At 39.8% G+C, this 16997-nt stretch overlaps 1 non-coding gene across 1 annotated transcript; it reads left to right on the forward strand.

The window, feature by feature from the left end:
- Positions 1-15526: 15526 nt before the first annotated feature.
- On the forward strand, positions 15527-15654 carry LOC113832910. The gene has a single exon (XR_003480404.1). It is a non-coding gene; the product is annotated as a small nucleolar RNA SNORA40 (small nucleolar RNA).
- Positions 15655-16997: the final 1343 nt, after the last annotated feature.

The raw sequence follows: 16997 nt of genomic DNA on the forward strand, positions 1-16997 counted from the left end.
CAAGCTAGTCATAATTACTGATTTAAAACAGAACACTTGCCACTGCTCAGACACAGCCACTGCTCAGTGCCATTAGCTGTGACTCGGGCCATGGCATGTGCTCTGGGCACTGACAAGCAAAATGGCCCCTGTGGTAGAGTCAGATAGCAAGAGGCACTTACACAGGACAACATATTTGGTGATAACTGTAAAACCAGTTTCAATGATATGATTTGCCTTTCAGTGTCCCTTATAAAAAGTATTCTTTTTAGCTGGACATAATGACTCATGCCTGTAAACTCCACACTCCAGAAGCTGAAGCAGAATGATTTCGGTAAGTCAATCTGGCCTACGCTATTAGCTGGCAAGCCTGGGTTACAGCATGAAACTTTGTCTCAAATGAAAGACAAAAAACAAATAAAACAAAACAAAAAAAACAGAAAAGAAAATATGCTTTTGTTAAATTTTTAGATTGCTTAAAAGTCTTAGAAAACTAAAACCCTGACTTTCCTTTAACTTGAAATATGGTAAATGCAGATGAATTACTGGTTATTATTTATTTGGTTTTCATGTTTTGTGAGACAGGAGCTTGCTATGTAGCCCAGGCTAGCCACAGCCTTATTACCCTCCTGCCTCAGCTTACTGTATGTTACACATGAGTCACCATGTCTGGCCAACTTGTTTTTAATACATATTTTATTCGTTGTTTAGCTGCTCTGTCAATGCTTATGTTTAGTTGAGTAAGGAATAATACTCATTTACAGAATTAGAAATAAAAACAATTTTAACAATCTTTATAAAAAGTGTTATTGTATGATAAGTGTACTAGTTCCGAAACGAGACTATCGAGGCAGTGATAGGACTGCCAGTCACCTGACATTAATAGGGTCCTTTTGGCCAGGTGGTGGTGGCACAGGCCTTTAATCCCAGAATTTGGAAGGCAGATCTCTGTGAGTTTGAAGCCAGCCTGGTCTACAAAGCAAGTTCCAGGCCAGGTAGGGTTACACAGAGAAGTCCTGTCTCAACAAAACAAACAAAACAAGCAAAAGGGCCAATTTTGAGTAATTTGCTTTATTTCTGCTTGACTGTGACCTCTTCTGTATCCTTCTGATAGAAATTGGAGGAAAGTACAGCGTCATGCTACAGAAGCAGCTGTTAAAATCCCACTGGCACGTTTCATTTACACAATTATGCTGCAGTGGGTGTGCAGTTGGGCACATACTGGCCTTGCTGAGCATTCCCGAAGCCAGGCTTGTACCAAGTACTGCCACTGACCTTTTATCTCTGTGAGTCATGCTGTGGTGTACGTCGTGCAGTTAAGGCCTCTTCAGGAAACCAAGAGTCCATGCTTCCTTTTGCACATGCACTTGAATGTGAAATAGAATAGCCAGGTACCCCCAAGTAGCTACCACAGGCTTCCCAGGCCAGAGGGCCACCATATAAAAACCAGATTGTAGTTCCACATGGACTATGGACTTTGTCATTTGTCATCATGACTTAGTCATTAACATAGGTTTTGCTTTTGTTTTTTCAGTGCGGGGATCAAGGTCTTGTGAATTCAAGGAAGGCACTCTCTTGCTATGACAGATTCCCAGGCCCCAAACAGGGATATGGTTGAGAATGAAAGAGTACATTTAATTGTGGTAAGTGGTGGAATTAGATCCTGGATGCATTAGCATGTGGACTCAGTACGCAGAAGAGAATGAACTCATTATAAACCACTGTTATGGCTTCTGGGGTTCTAGGGAGGTCTTTGAAGCAAAATATTTTTTCAGTGCTTTCTTTCGTCACTGCTGACCTAAATTTCATCATCATTGATTCAGTTCTTTGGATTATAAACTCTCAGTCAGGCATAATTTGTGGCTAGAGGACATTTGCTACTGTCTGATGATAGTTTTCATTATTTTGCCTAGGTTGTGATCAGCATCTAATGAATCTAGGGTTGGGATTCTTCTAAATGCCATAGAACCATGCATTCTTCATAATGTATGGGGCCATTCCTCTAAGAAGAGGGATTTTTCCAGCTCAGTGATGTGGAGGTTTGGGATCTCTTCTTGGACTGAACACTTTCTGTCTTTTGGCTTATATGTGGTGATACCATCAGAGTCAAGGGAATAAGACAGACAAGTCACAGACTGGGAGAGAGCACTTGCAGAAGACATGTCTTGGTAAGATTGAGGCATTTATCCAAAGTCAACAAAGAAGTCTTGATGCTCAGCAGTAAGAAAGGTCACTGAGGGCTGACATACTGCTCTAGTGCAGGACTTTGACGGTAGGACAGATGTACACAAGTGGGATGTGGGAATGTTCTGTGTTTTGCTAAATTTTAGAAACTGACCTTAGAAAATTCAATTGTCCACAGCACTATGGTGCATGTCTATGATCCCAGCACTTGGAAGCCTGAGGCAGAGTTGTCGTGAGTTAGAAATGAGTCTGGGAAAGGAGGAGAGGTCCAGGCTAATCAGAGATAGAGAGTGAACAAAACTTAAGTCAATTTATAAAAAGATACAAAAGGGATAATAAGTCCATTATACATCTTATTGAAGGATTTTCTCAAATGGTTAAAAAAATGTGATACAGAGTGTACTTAGGTGAAGATATTACCATCTTTGGGACATGGTCTGTACTGACTTTACCATAGTTGATTAGGAAGTGGTCAGGAGTTGCAGAAGGTGATTACAACTCCCTAATGTATTGGGAGAAGTTAGGGAAGTTATTCATTCATTCTTTCATTCATTCATTTCACCAGCCAAATTTTATGAAGCTCTTACTGCTGGCTAAAGTCATCTAGATTTGCATGAGCTTAATGCTTAAACAGAAAATGGTCCAGCACTCCATCCACATTTTGGCTATTCTCTTTTCAGGAGTCAATACACAGCTATCACACTGTCCCAGATAGTTTTATGTCAAACTGAAACAAGTTAGAGTCATCTGGGAAGAGGGACTCTCAACTGAGAAAACGTATCCATAGGTTTTGCCTGTGGGCAAGACTGTAGCTCATTTTCTAATTTAGTGATTTGGCTGGGCCCAGAGAAGGCCTAGCCCATTGTGGGTGATACCATCCTGGACAAGTGGCCCTGTGGTATATGAAAAGCAAGCTGAGCAAGCCCTGGAGATGAAGCCATTAAGAAGCACCCCTCTTTGGCCTCTGCGTAACTTCCTGACTCCTGGTTCCTGCCCTGCTTGACTTCCTGTCCCAAGATCCTTCAGTGAGGGACTGTTACTTGGAAGTGTATGATGACATAAGTCCTTTCCTTTCCACGTTGCTTTTGGTCATCGTGTTTTATCATTGGACTAGAAACCCTAACTAAGATTCATGGTATCAATTCTGTGCCTAAAATCCTAGCACTTATGAGGTGGAGTCAGGAAGATCAAGGTAACACAGGGAGTTCAAGGCCAGTCTGAGTTACTTGAGATCTTATCTCCACAAAACAAATCAAACCTGTGAGTCTTACATTCAGGTTTCAGCTTCCATAGATAAGGCTGGATAGGATTCCACAGTGATTATGAAGCCAGGAGATAGAAACTGGCTAGGCAGTTTAAGGACAATGGCCCCCAAAGCAATAGTTCCAGCAATACCCTTGATTCTCTTGCCCCAAAGGCCAGAGGGAGTTCTGGTTTCTTATGTCCTCTTAAATGAGCAACTATGCTTGGAGGCTATACATGAGAGTGGGATTCAAAACTCAATTCCAGACTTTAATCCCTCTGGTGACCAATTTTGAAACTGCCCTTCTTTCTTCCAGGTATGGGCCTTGCTCTTCTGAGACTTTGAAAATCTGTTATGACGTCAAAGTCTAGACTAGTTAATGGTATCTGTCTGACTTAGGGTTTCTCCTGCTGTGATGAAACACCATGACCAAAAAGAAAGTTGGGGAGGAAGGGGTTTATTTGGCTTACACTTCCACATTGCTGCTGTTCTGTATTATTCATATATTGAAGGAAGTCAGGGCAGGAAATCAAACAGAGCTGATGCAGAAACCATGGTGGGTGCTTCTTACTGACTTGCTCAGCCTGCTTTCTTATAGAATCTAAGACTACCAGCCCAAGGAGGGCACCACCCACCATCAACTGGGCCCTCATCCATTGATGAAAAATTAATTGAGAAAATGCCTTATGGGCTATAGAGAGATGGATTAGTCATTAAAGGCTAGGCTCACAACCAAAACTATAAGAGAGAATGTCTTACAGCTGGATCTCATGGAGGATTTCCTCAACTGAGGCTCCTTCCTCTCTGATGACTCTAGTTTGTGTCAACTTGACACAAAAGAAAGGATGTAAGGAGATCTGGGCTGAGATTATGTACCCTGATTTGCATCTGGAGGCCATGGCAGTTCCCCTGTGTGGGTTGGAGACAGAGGGAAGAGGCTAGCAAAGCCTCTCTTCCTCACATCTTCTGCTCCTTGCCTTGAAGCTTTGTGCATTGGAGGAGTTTCTGCAACAGAAAGTTAATAAGCTCTGCTGGTCTCAGAAGGAAATTAGACTGTTAACCAGTAATTCCAGGAACAACTAATAGTAAAGCAGCCTGAACAGAGGAGTGGTAATATCTAAAGATAGGATCAATGAGTGGTGGAGAAACAGAAGGAACTGGGCTGTCCTGCTGGTTAAGGGATATTTAATATGGGTAAGAAACTCAGTCTGTGGCTGTGGGTTCCTTTGGAGAATCGCTGTAACCATTCAGCATGACTTGGAGAAGTTGCTGCCTGCTATCAACAAGCCACATTGTACTATCCACACAGGTCAAGCTTGCTGTTCAGAAATCTGTTTAGGTTCCTTGCCTACCACCCCCAGGAAGAACAGAGGGAACTCAAATTGTACACAGGTATTATCAATTAAAATTTTCCAAATGCAATTCTGTAAAGATGATTTCTTTAAAAAAAATAAAAAAAATCACAAAGAAATTAAGCAGATTCAGGATTACTTGAAATAATAGACTACTGTCTGGGAATGGAATTGTTCATTTTGGTATTATTTATTTGGGAAAGGATTTGTGTGTACTAACTAGAAAGCAAACTCACATGTAATGAAAATTTATTGAGGGCTACAGGTGTGCCTTTGGCAACCAAGTGTCTGGGAACATCTTAGCACAGAGCTCTTCAAGTTGTCACAAGTATTTGTTGAATCAATACACAGGGGGAAATGTTTAATTCAGCAGAGTTGGAAGGAACCTTGAGGGATCATATTGTGTTTCTGCATCTGATCATAGACATAAAACTATTGTCTTAATTATTTGAGACAGGGTCTTACTCACCCTGTGGCACAGGTTGTTCTTGAATTCATGACAGCTGCCACTTCAGTCTCCCAAGTGCTGGAAATATACATGCCATGCTTTTTTTGGTGGGGGACTGTGGTAGTTTGAATGTATTTGGCCCCCATAATCTCATAGAGAGTGGCACTATCAGGAGGTGGAGCTTTGTTGCAGTGGTTATGGGGCTTTGATGATTCTATGTTCAGAATACTGCCCAGTGAGTTAGTCAACTTCCTGTTGCCTCTGAGTCAAGATGTGGACTCTCAGCTCTAGCACCATGCTCTCCACCATGATAATAATGGACTGAACCTCTGAAACTATAAGCAAGCCCTCAATTAAATGTTTTTATTTATAAGAATTGTCATGGTCATGGTGTTTCTTCACAGCAATAAAAACCTAGCTAAGACAGGGACTTTGTACATTTTTGCCCATGTTAGGCAAGGACTCTACTACAGAAATATACCCCCAGCCTGAAGCACTGGGAATGTGGCAGATGGATGTATTCACATGGAAGGTTCCTTTTTCTTGGTTATCCTGCTGCTGCCTTGTGTTGTGGAGCTCCTGTAGCTTTGGGTCTGTGGGATCTGATACTTCACATGCTCCAGCAGATCACAGATAGGGTGGACACTGGGGTGGGCCAACCCATAATCCTGGTTGGGGGCCTCGGTAGTTGCAGGGTTGGCCAGTCCGCCCATTCTCCCTTGTCCTCACCACCAGGGTGAGCTCTCCTTCATTGCCCTGGCTAGTTTACCCCTTGTAGCCATGAGCTGGGGGGCAGGGCCAGCTTCCCTGCCCTTATAGCCTAAGGGTCTGAACTTCCCTACCTATACCTTCAGAGCCAGATCTACTGTGTTGTCCAGGCATGAGGCAGGAGCCACTCTCCAGAGAGCAGCAAACTCTCCTGCTCTTATGACCTCAGGACCACCTCTTTCACCAGCCTCAGACATTGATGGATAGGGGTAGGACATCTCTTCCCCACCCATGCCACCACATGACAGATGAGTAATAGGGACAGGTCTCCCATGCTCACAACATCTTGGCTGGCTCACCCACACCTCTGTCAACTGGGTCAGCTCCACTGTGATGCACAGGCAGGGATCAGGGCTGGCTTTCCTGAGTGCAATTGTTTTGAGACAGGGTCTCACACAGTTGTCCAGGTCAGTCTGGAACTTACTATGTAGCCTAAACTGGTCTTAAACTCTGGGTGATCCTTCTGCCTCAGCCACTTGAGCTCTGGGATTACAGGTGTGAGCCACCATGCTGGGCTAGGCCCCCATTCTTGAAGATCCATGGGACTGGGATTCAGAAGCTAAGTTCTCAGCTTTCAGAGAACCTGACTCTGTAATGATACTTCATGACTTATCAAGCACCTTCAGTAATCAGGTCAGGTGACAAGTAACCAACCCTTTAGGTAACCCTTCACAGCAGGGGCAATTGACACCAAGCCAAAAAGTTGGAAGAATTTTGTCTTTCTAAATTTATATTCCTAAACTGGCAAACACGTCTGATCAGATACAAAACCATTTTCTTTTCCATCAAGTTAGGGAACAGTGGATTAAGCCAAAAGCTGCTCCTATTTTTAGTGGCTGGACAAAGTGGTAGATTCTGAAAATTGAAGCAGACACAATGGCAATACTCCAGGGCCCACACATTGTTAGAGAGCTTGCAGAACTACAGACAGGTGTCAGTGACTAAAATAGAAAATGTGTAAGGAGATGATGGCTGTTTTATCAATAGTGGCAATCATACAAACATAATAGTAATAATTCATTGAGCTACGAGTTGTTACAAGTCTAATTCAGCATGGTTTGCTGTTCAGACTTTGGGATTACTTTCAGGGTGTAAACTGTGAATATACAATTTCATAGGCGTCTGTCTTCACAAGTTTTGATTTGTTAATGGAGTATAACAGTAACTAATTCCAATAAAATACATATACTTCCTAATTGAGCTCCATGCAAAAGATTAAACCATTAAGATAGCATTTTGTGATCACACTAAGATATAATGTACTGAGAGATAGGACATTGATTTGTTTGTCAAGTATTGTCAAATACTTTATATTTTATTTACTTAATATCACATTATTATCAGCAACCTCTTCCTGACATAGTCTTGTTTAAAAATAACTTTTCTATTTTAAAATGGACACATTCAGCAGCAAACGTGGAAAACAAAAAGTCAAAGGAAACAGGTCAATAAGTCAACTTAAATCTTGCTACACAGAGACAGCATCCATTATGCTTGGCAAGGCCTTTTGCTATTTTTTCCATGTGTATTTCTCTTATGTTGCTTGATTAAAAATTGTATCACATTTTGCTTGCAGCTTTGTGTGAGTTTTTTCTCACCTAATGGAATGTGAGGCAACTGGCCCACATCAACAAAGATTCTGTCGAATATCTGAACAGCATCAAAGTGTGTGATTCTGATCCCTTGGATGTTGCCTTGCTGTGCTCCAGTGGAAATTCAGCACCCCTCACCCCCCCAGCAGTGGCTTCATCAAGACTCAAACACCATTCTTTGCATTCTCGGTGGAGGATCTTCCTCTGCGGAATGTGAAGCTGATGATGCCAAGTGTGTCCTTGACCTTCTGGGCAGGATGCAGAGTGCTTCTATTTTCTCAGGCTTCTTCCTGATAAGGATGATCAAACAGTGAGATTCAAGATTTATTACTCAGGAATCTGGTTTATTTGCAGTTGTTCATGGTTTTATTCACGTCTTGATCCTTTTATCCATTTGCTGTCTTATTTTAGAAACTCACCACTTGAAACTATCTACTAACAAAACTCCAAAGACTTCCGGTCATGCCAGATTTACAATTACAAATCACCCTTTTTGTTGATTTATCTGTTTTGTCTGTTATATTGTGTTATGAAAAGGAATGACTCGGATTTGCCTAGCACTTTATTTATGCAAACATATTCTTATTTAGTTGTTATAAAAGTTGATTTCTATTTTTTATTTATGCTTTTATTAAAGCCTAGGGATTTTTGTTTTATTTATTAAAAAACAATTTTATATAAAATGAATCAGTTCTTTTAACTCCTAAATCTATTAGCTCCTGACTTTTGGCATCCTGGTTCATTTTGTATTCTAGACTTTCATGAGTTTTAGAAAATGTTGTGGTAATTGAAAATGATAAAATTATTTGTTTTTATTATTTTTTATTTTTTCCCCAAGAGATTTTTTTTTATTAGTTCAAATTAGAAACAAGCCTGCTTCACATGTCAATCCCTTCTCCCTCTCACTCCCCACCAGTCCTCCACCTCATCCCCCTACTGCAACCTAGGGAGGGTAAGGTCCTCCATGGGGGTTCCCCAAAGTCTGTCATATTATCCTGGGAAGGGCCTAGGCCCTCCCCCATGTGTCCAGGCTGAGAGAGCATCCCTTCATGTGGGATGGGCTCGATAAAATTATTTCTAAACTGTGACATGAAATGATAACAATCTTTATAATAGTAACTGCCTCTCACATTCACCATGAGCACTTTCTATATTTTACTAATTTCTCAAGCCAAACAATAAGCACTGTTGTGATCCCAAGTAATAACAGTAGTGTTTTTTTTTATTGAGATACAATTTCACTTTGTGGCAAGGGCTTGCAACTTTGTTCTATACCTGATTTGAGCTTCATACTTGTGATCCACTTAGTTTCTGGCATGCTGGAATTACAGATATATGTCACCATACCCAGTGTAAGTCAGATGTGCCTTCTGCAACCTGGGTGTTGGGGATTATAGTTCATCTTTCTTGACAGCCTTTGGACTAAGAGTTGGTTTTACATTTTTAAATATGGGAGGGTGCTAAAAGACTAATAACTTATATGTGAAAATATATGAAATATAAATTTCCATTTCATAAATAAAAATTTTTGGAAGCAGTGCTTCTCACTTGCTGGCTCATAATCTGTAGTTGCTTTCATGTTGGAGTAAGAGTCTGATAGCCATGACATAGGCCATATAGCACCAGAGCAAAAAACACATGCAGTTTGTTGGTCCCCTCCTTAGAGCACAAGAGACACTAGAGAGAGAAGATATAAAGGAGAGAATACCACAGCACTCATGTCAATTTGCCATACAGGCAGCACACAGGCATCACACTTCCTGAAAATCCAGGGAGAAAATAGAAACCAAAGAACAAAACAGCCACCCAGCAAAGACATCCAGAAATCAGTACTTAGACCTCTAATAAGCCCAAACCAAGATTCCAAGATGCCCATGTAAAAACACAATCAAGATAAGCCAAGGCAATGTGTCTCCACTAGAGCCCAACTATCTTACCACAGCAGGCCATGAATATTCCAACATAGTGGACAAACAATAAAAAGGACCTTAAAACCAACTATATGAAGATGATAGAGGTCCTTAAAGAAGAGAGATGAATAAATCCCTTAAAGAAATCAAGGAAAATGCAAACAATTGAAGAAATGAATAAATTCTTTAAAGAAAGCCATGAAAAAAAACAAACAAACTGTTAAAGGAAACAAACAAAACTGTTCAAGATCTGAAAATGGAAATAGAAGCAATAAAGAAAGCTTAAAATGAGGGAATTCTGCAATTTGAAAAATTTAAGAATTTGAACAGTAACTACAGACACAAGTTTCATCAACAGAATACGAAAGATGGAAGAGAGAAATCTCAGTTGTTGAAGATATGATAGAAGAAATGGAGACATCCATCAAAGAAAATGTTAAATTTAAAAACCTCCTGACCAAAAAACATCAACAAAATCTGGAACTCTATGAAAAAACCAAACCTAAGATTAATATGCATAGAGGAAGGAGAAGATTCCCATCTCAAAGGCACAGAAAATGTGTTTAACAAAATCATAGAATAGAAGAAAATTTCCCTAACCTAAAGAGGGAGATGCCTATAAAGGTACAAGGGGCCTACAGAATACCAAACAGATTGGACCTGGAAGAAACTCCCCTCAGTACATAGTAATTAAAACACTAACCATACAGAAGAAAGAAAGAATATAAAAAGTTGCAAAGGAAAAAGAGCAAGTAACATAGAAAGGCAGGCCTGTTAGAATTACATCTGACTTCTCAATGGAGACTCTAAAAGCCAGAAGTGCCAGACAGATGTGCTTCAGACTTAAAGAGACCACAGATGCCATTCCAGACTGCTATGCCAAGCAAAAGTTTCTACCACTCTAGATGGAGAAAATAAGTAATTCCATGATAACTCCAATTTAAACATTATCTATCATGGGGCTGGAGAAATGGCTCAGTGGTTAAGAGCACTGATTGCTCTTCCAGAGGATCTGGGTTCAATTCCTAGCATCCATATGGCAGCTCACATCTGTCTGTAACTCCAGTTTCAGGGGACCTGACACTCATGCCAAACACCTGTGCTCATAAAAATAAAGTATCTAAAATAAGAACAAACAAGCAAACATTATCTAGCACAAATCTAGACTTGAAGAAGGTGCTAGAAGAAAAACTTCAACCTAAGAAGGTTAACTATATACAGGGAATAAATAACTGCACACCAGCAAAATCAAAACAAGAGAAGCACACACACACACACACACACACACACACACACACACACACACACCATCACAAAAATAACAGGAATCAATAATCATTTGTTAATGAGGCTTACAAAGTGGAGTCAGAAATAGATTGATAACAGGTAGTTTACTAAGGAATAGTACTAACCCAAGGGAGCCAGTGACCAGGTTTGCACTGGAGCAGGAAGGACCCACAAGATGCTTCCTAGTGAGCTCAGCCAGGTGAAAAAGAGGAAAGGGCCCATGTGCGAGCCTCCCTCCTACTTAAACCCTTGTTACATCACTCTGGCCATGCCCAAGCGGGCATGGACAGTGGTACCTCTTAATCAGGGTTTCGTCCTACAATTTGTCATTGATATATCTCAATATAAATGGTCTCAATTCTCCAATAAAAAGATACAGACTAATAGAATGGATATGAAAACAGGATCCATCCTTCTACTGCATCAAAGAAACACACTTAAACATTAAGGATAGACATTACCTTAAGATAAAGGGTTGGAAAAAGATATTCTAAGCAGGACCTAGGAAGGAAGCTGGTGTAGCCATTTTAATATCTAACAAAGTAGATGCCAAACCAAAGATAATCAAAAGAGATAGAGCAAGACGCTACATACTCATCAAAGGAAAAAATCCACCAAGATGATATTTCAATTCTTAACATCCATGTCCCAAACACAGATGCACTCAAATTTTTAAAAGAAACACTACTATGGCTTAAATCACATATTGAGCCTCACACACTGATAGTGGGAGACTTCAATACCCCAATTTCACCACGGGACAGGTCATCTAGACAACAACTAAACAAAAACTGGAGCTAGCAGACATTATAATTCAAATTGACCTAACAGATATTTACAGAACATTTAACCCAAACACAAAAGAATATACCTTCTTCTCTACACCTCAAGGAATTTTGTACAAAATTGACAATATACCCAGACACTAGATAAATCTCAACAGATACAAGGAAATTGAAATAACTCCCCGAATCCTCTCATACCACCATGAATTAAAGCTGGAGGTCAACAACAGAAACAACAAAAATCTCACAAATTTCTGAAAAATGAACAACTCTCTATTGAACAAAAATGGGTCAAGACAGAAATTAAGAAAAAATTAAAGATCTTCTAGAATTTGATGAAAATGAATGCTAAAACTTATGGAAAACAATGAAAGCACTGCTAAGAGGAAAGTTGATTGCAAGAAGTGCCTACACAAAAATTGGAGCGATCTCATAGGAGCAACTTAACAGCACACCTGAGAGCTCCAGAACAATGATTCTCCACCTGAGGGCCACAACAACCTTTTCACAGGGACCTCATATCAGATATTTACTATGATTCATAACAGTAGCAAATTACAGTTATGAAGCAACAGTGATAATAATTTTATGCTGGGGGGTCACCACAACATTTATTAAAGGGTTTCAGCAGGTTAAGAGCCACCTTACAACAAAAAGAAGTAAACACACTCAAGAGGAATACAGAGTAAAAAATAATCAAACTGAGGACCAAAACCAATAAACTAGAAACAAAGAGAACAATACAAAGACTCGATGACATGATGAGTTGGTTCTTTGAGAAAATCAACAAGATAGGCAAACTCTTATCCAAACTAAGTAAAAGGCAGAGAGAGGATATTCAAATTAACAAATCAGAAATGAAAAGAAGTCATAGCAAAAGACACTCAGGAAATCAAGAGAGTCATGGGGACATACTTTAGAAGCCTGTACTCCACCAAATTGGAAAATCTAAAAGAAATGGATAGTGTTCTAGATAGGTATCACTAACCTAAATTAAATCAAGATCAGATAAACAATATACCTATAATCCCTGAGGAAATAGAAGCAGTCATTAAAACTCTCCCAACCCCCCAAAAACCCAGGACCAGATGGTTTTAGTGGAGAATTCTACCAAACTTTCTGAGAAGAGTTAGTGTTAATACTCCTTAAATTATTTCACAAAATATAAATGGAAGGAATACTGCCTAATTAATTTCATGAGGCCACAGATACCCTGATACCCAAACCACATAAAGACTCAACAAAGAAAAAGAATTATAGCACAATTTACCTTATGAACATAGATGCAAAAATACCCAATAAAAACACTTGCAAATTGAATCTAAGAACACATCAAAATATCATCTACCATTCATCCTAGAGATGCAGGGATGGTTCAATCCATGAAAATCAGTCAATGTAATTTACCATATAAACAAACTGAAAGAAAAAAAGCACATGATCATCTCATTGGATGCAGAAAAGGCCGTTGACAAAATCCTACAGTTAGTTTCCACTGTGGCAATAGCCTACCTCTGCTGCTGAAGAAGTTACATCATCATCTATCACCAGGTTCCTTTCCATTTGCTATGCAATATGTGCACCCCCTAAAAGTACCTTCTTGGCATAGCTCGCTCTCTTGCCTCTTGCTCCTCTCTTACCTCTCTTGTTTTTCTAGCCTCTCTTCTTCCTCTTGTTTCTTTTCTAGTCTGTCTGTCTGTCTGTCTGTCTGCCTCTCTCATGCCCCTACTCTGATACAGCCTTTTGCTCTTTCACTCTCCCACTCCCTCAATAAACCTCTTGCACTAACTCAGTTGTTAGTAAGTCTGTTTGCTCAATGGCAGGGCACAAAAGGTTCTTACTTTGATTTTTTTCATCCTTAAACCTTTATAACTTGCATTTATACACTGTGATAACTTGTATTTACACACTTTAAGTCGCTTTCTTGTCACAGTTTAAGCTTTCACATACTCAGACCTTTATAACTTGCATTTATACACCTTGAAACACCTTCTTAGACCCTAAACCATTTCTTAGATCCTCAAATCTTAAGCTTTAAACTTTACACCTTTTTCTATCTAATCATTCACCAGGAGACATTTTTTTATCATTACACTAATATCTCTTCATGATAAAAGTCCTGAAGAGATTAAGGATACAAGGGACATTCCTAAATGTAATAAAGCAGGTTTACACAAAGTCTACAGCCAATGTCAAATTAAATGGAAAGAAACTCAAAGCAATTTCACTAAAATCAGAAACAAGACAAGGTTGTCCACTCTCTCCATATCTACTCAATATAGTACTTGAGGTTTTAGCTAGAGCAGTGAGACAACTGAAGGAGATCAAGGAAATGCAAACTGGAAAGGAAGAATTAAAAGCATCATTATTTGTAGCTAATATTATAGTATACATAGTGACCCTAAAAATTTCACTGGAGAACTTCTACAGCTGATAAACACCTCCAGTGAACTGGCTGGATACAAGATTAACTAAAAAATAGTATCGGTAGCCCTCCTATATACATATGACAAATGGACTGAGAAAGAAATCATGGAAACAACAACATTTACAATAGCCCCAAATAATATACAACATCTTGGGGGGGGAATATAATCAAGTAAGTAAAAGAATTGTATGATAAAAGCTTTAAGTTCTTGAAGAAAGTAACTGAAGAAAAACTATCAGAAGATGGAAAGATCTCCCATGCTCATGGATCAGTAGGATTAAAATAGCAAAAATGGTCATCCTACCAAAAGCAATCTACAGAGTCAATGCAATTCCCATCAAAATTCCAACACAATTATTTACAGACCTTGAAAGGATAATTCTCAACTTCATATGGAACAACAACAACAACAAAAACAACAAAAATCAGGATATACCTAAAACAATCCTGAGCAATAAAAAACTGCAGGATGTCCTACCATTCCTGGATTTCAAGTTGTACTGCAGAGCTATAGTAATAAAAAACACATGGTATTGGCATTAAAACAGACACATTGATCAATGGAATCAAATTGAAGACCCAGACATAAATTCACGCACATACGAATAATTGATTTTTGATAAAGAAAGCAGAAATACACACTGGAAAAATAGCATCTTCAACAAATGGTGCTGGTCAAAATAGATGTCTGCATGTAGAAGAATGCAAATGGATCTATATTTATCACCCCGAACAAAACTCAAGTCCAAGTGAATCAAAGACCTCAATGTAAAAGCAGATACACTGATACCAGAAAAAGTGGGGAATAGCCTTGAACGAATTGACACAGGAGAGGAGTTTCTGAACTGAAGACCAATATCGTAGGCACTAAGATCAACAATTAATACAGGAAAGCTCATGAAACTTAAAAGCTTCTGTAAGGCGAAGGACACAGTCAATTTGACAAAGTGTCAGCCCACAGAATGGGAAAAGATTTTTACCAATTCCATCTCTGTAGAGGACTAATATCCAAAATATATAAAGAAACTAGGTATTGAAAAACAAACTATCCAATTAAAAATGGGGTACAAATCCAAGCAAAGAATTCTTAATAGAGGAAGCTCAAATGGCTAAGAAATACTTCAAGAGATGTTCAACATCCTTAGCCATCAGGGTACTGCAAATCAAAGCTACTTTGAGATTCCATCTTATACCTGTCAGAATGGTTAAGGTCAATAAAAAAGTGACAGCCTATGCTGGAGAGGATGTGGAACAAGGGAAACACTCCTCCATTGCTGGTAGAAGTGTACAGTCACTCTGGGAATCAATATGATAGTTCATCAGAAAGTTAGGAATTGACTTACCACAAGACCAAACCATTCCTCTCTTGGGCATATACCCAAAGGATACTCCATCCTACTACAAGGAAACTTGTCAACCATGTTTATTATGGCTTTGTTCATAATAACCAGAAACTAGAAACAAATAGATGTCTGTCAATAGAAGAATGAATAAAGAAAATAGGGTAAATTTACACAATGGAGTAGTATTCAACTGTTTGAAAAAATGATAGCACTTGTATATGTTTTTGTTAAGCTGGTGGACAAAGGCAGGTTAGACAGGTCCAAAAGTAAATCCTCTTTTGCAACCCAGAACTCATTGTTCAGTAAGAGTTTTGATACATACAAGAAGGAATATAAGACAGCACAAAGGGATTATGGTATTGGTGAGGTTGGTTCTATCTTATAATTTAAAGGCATAGATAATAACAAAAGAAACTAATGCAATGATTATTTTTTTAAATAAAAACATGGTATGCATTCACTCATAAGTGGATATTAGACATAGAGGTAAAGGATAACCAGATTTCAATCCACAACCCCAGAGAAGCTAGGAATCAAGGAGGACCCTAAAAGAGACATACATGGACCACCCCAGCCCCCCACCCCCCAAGAAGGAGAAAGGGACAAGATCTGTTGAGTAAATTGAGAACATGGGGGAGGGGGAGAGAGGTAGGAGAAAGAGGAGGGAAGAAGGGGAGAAGGAAGGAGAACATGAAGGGTCAGGAAGGTCTAGTTGGGGGAAGAACAGAGAAGGAGAGCAAGGAAAGAGATATCTTAATAGGGGCAGCCATTATAGGCTTAACAAGAAATCTGGCACTAAGGAAATCTCCAGGGTTCCACAAGGATGACCCCAATTAAGAATCTAAGCAATAGTGGTGAGGCTACCTTAAATTCTCACCTATAGTGAGAATGATGACTACATTAAATGCCATCATAGAGCCTTCATCTAGTAGCTGATGGAAGCAGAAGCAGAGACCCACAACTAAACACTGAGCCGAACTCCTGGAATCCAGTTGTAGAGTGGGAGGAGTGATGAACAAAGGGGTCAAAACCAGGCTGGAGAAACCCACAGAAGCAGCTGACCTGAGCAAGTGGGAGCTCTTGGACCCCAGACTGACAGCTGGGGAACCAGCATAAGACCAAATCAGGCCCCCTGAATGTGGTTGTCAGCTGGGGGGCCTGGGCAGTCTATGGGGCCTCTGGCAGTGGCATGAATGGGCTTTGGGAGCCCATTCCCCGTGGAGGGATACTCTCTTAGCCTAAATATATGGGGGAGGGCCTAGGTCCTATCCAAATGATGTGACAGACTTTAATGATCCCCCATGGGAGGCCTCGCCCTCCCTGGGGAGTGGATAGGGGGTGGGATGGGGTGCTGGTTGGGGGAATTGGAGGATGGGAGGGAGAAGGAACTGGGATTGATATGTAAAATAAGATTGTTTTTTATTTAAATACAAATTAATTAAAACAATTAAAAATGGCATTATGAAATTTGCAGGCAAATGGGTGGAACTAGAAAAACTCATCCTGAGTGAGGTAACCCAGACCCAGAAATGTAAATGTGGTATGTATTCACTTATAAAGGGATATTAGCCATGAAGAAAATGATAACCAAGCTACAGTCCATAGACCCATAGAGGTCAAGTAAAGAAGAAGGGTCTGGGGAATGCAGGGATCTCTCTGGGAGGAGGGAATATAATAG

This window comes from Cricetulus griseus (assembly GCF_003668045.3).
Source record: "Cricetulus griseus strain 17A/GY chromosome 1 unlocalized genomic scaffold, alternate assembly CriGri-PICRH-1.0 chr1_0, whole genome shotgun sequence".
In the NCBI taxonomy this organism is placed as follows: Eukaryota; Metazoa; Chordata; class Mammalia; order Rodentia; family Cricetidae; genus Cricetulus; species Cricetulus griseus.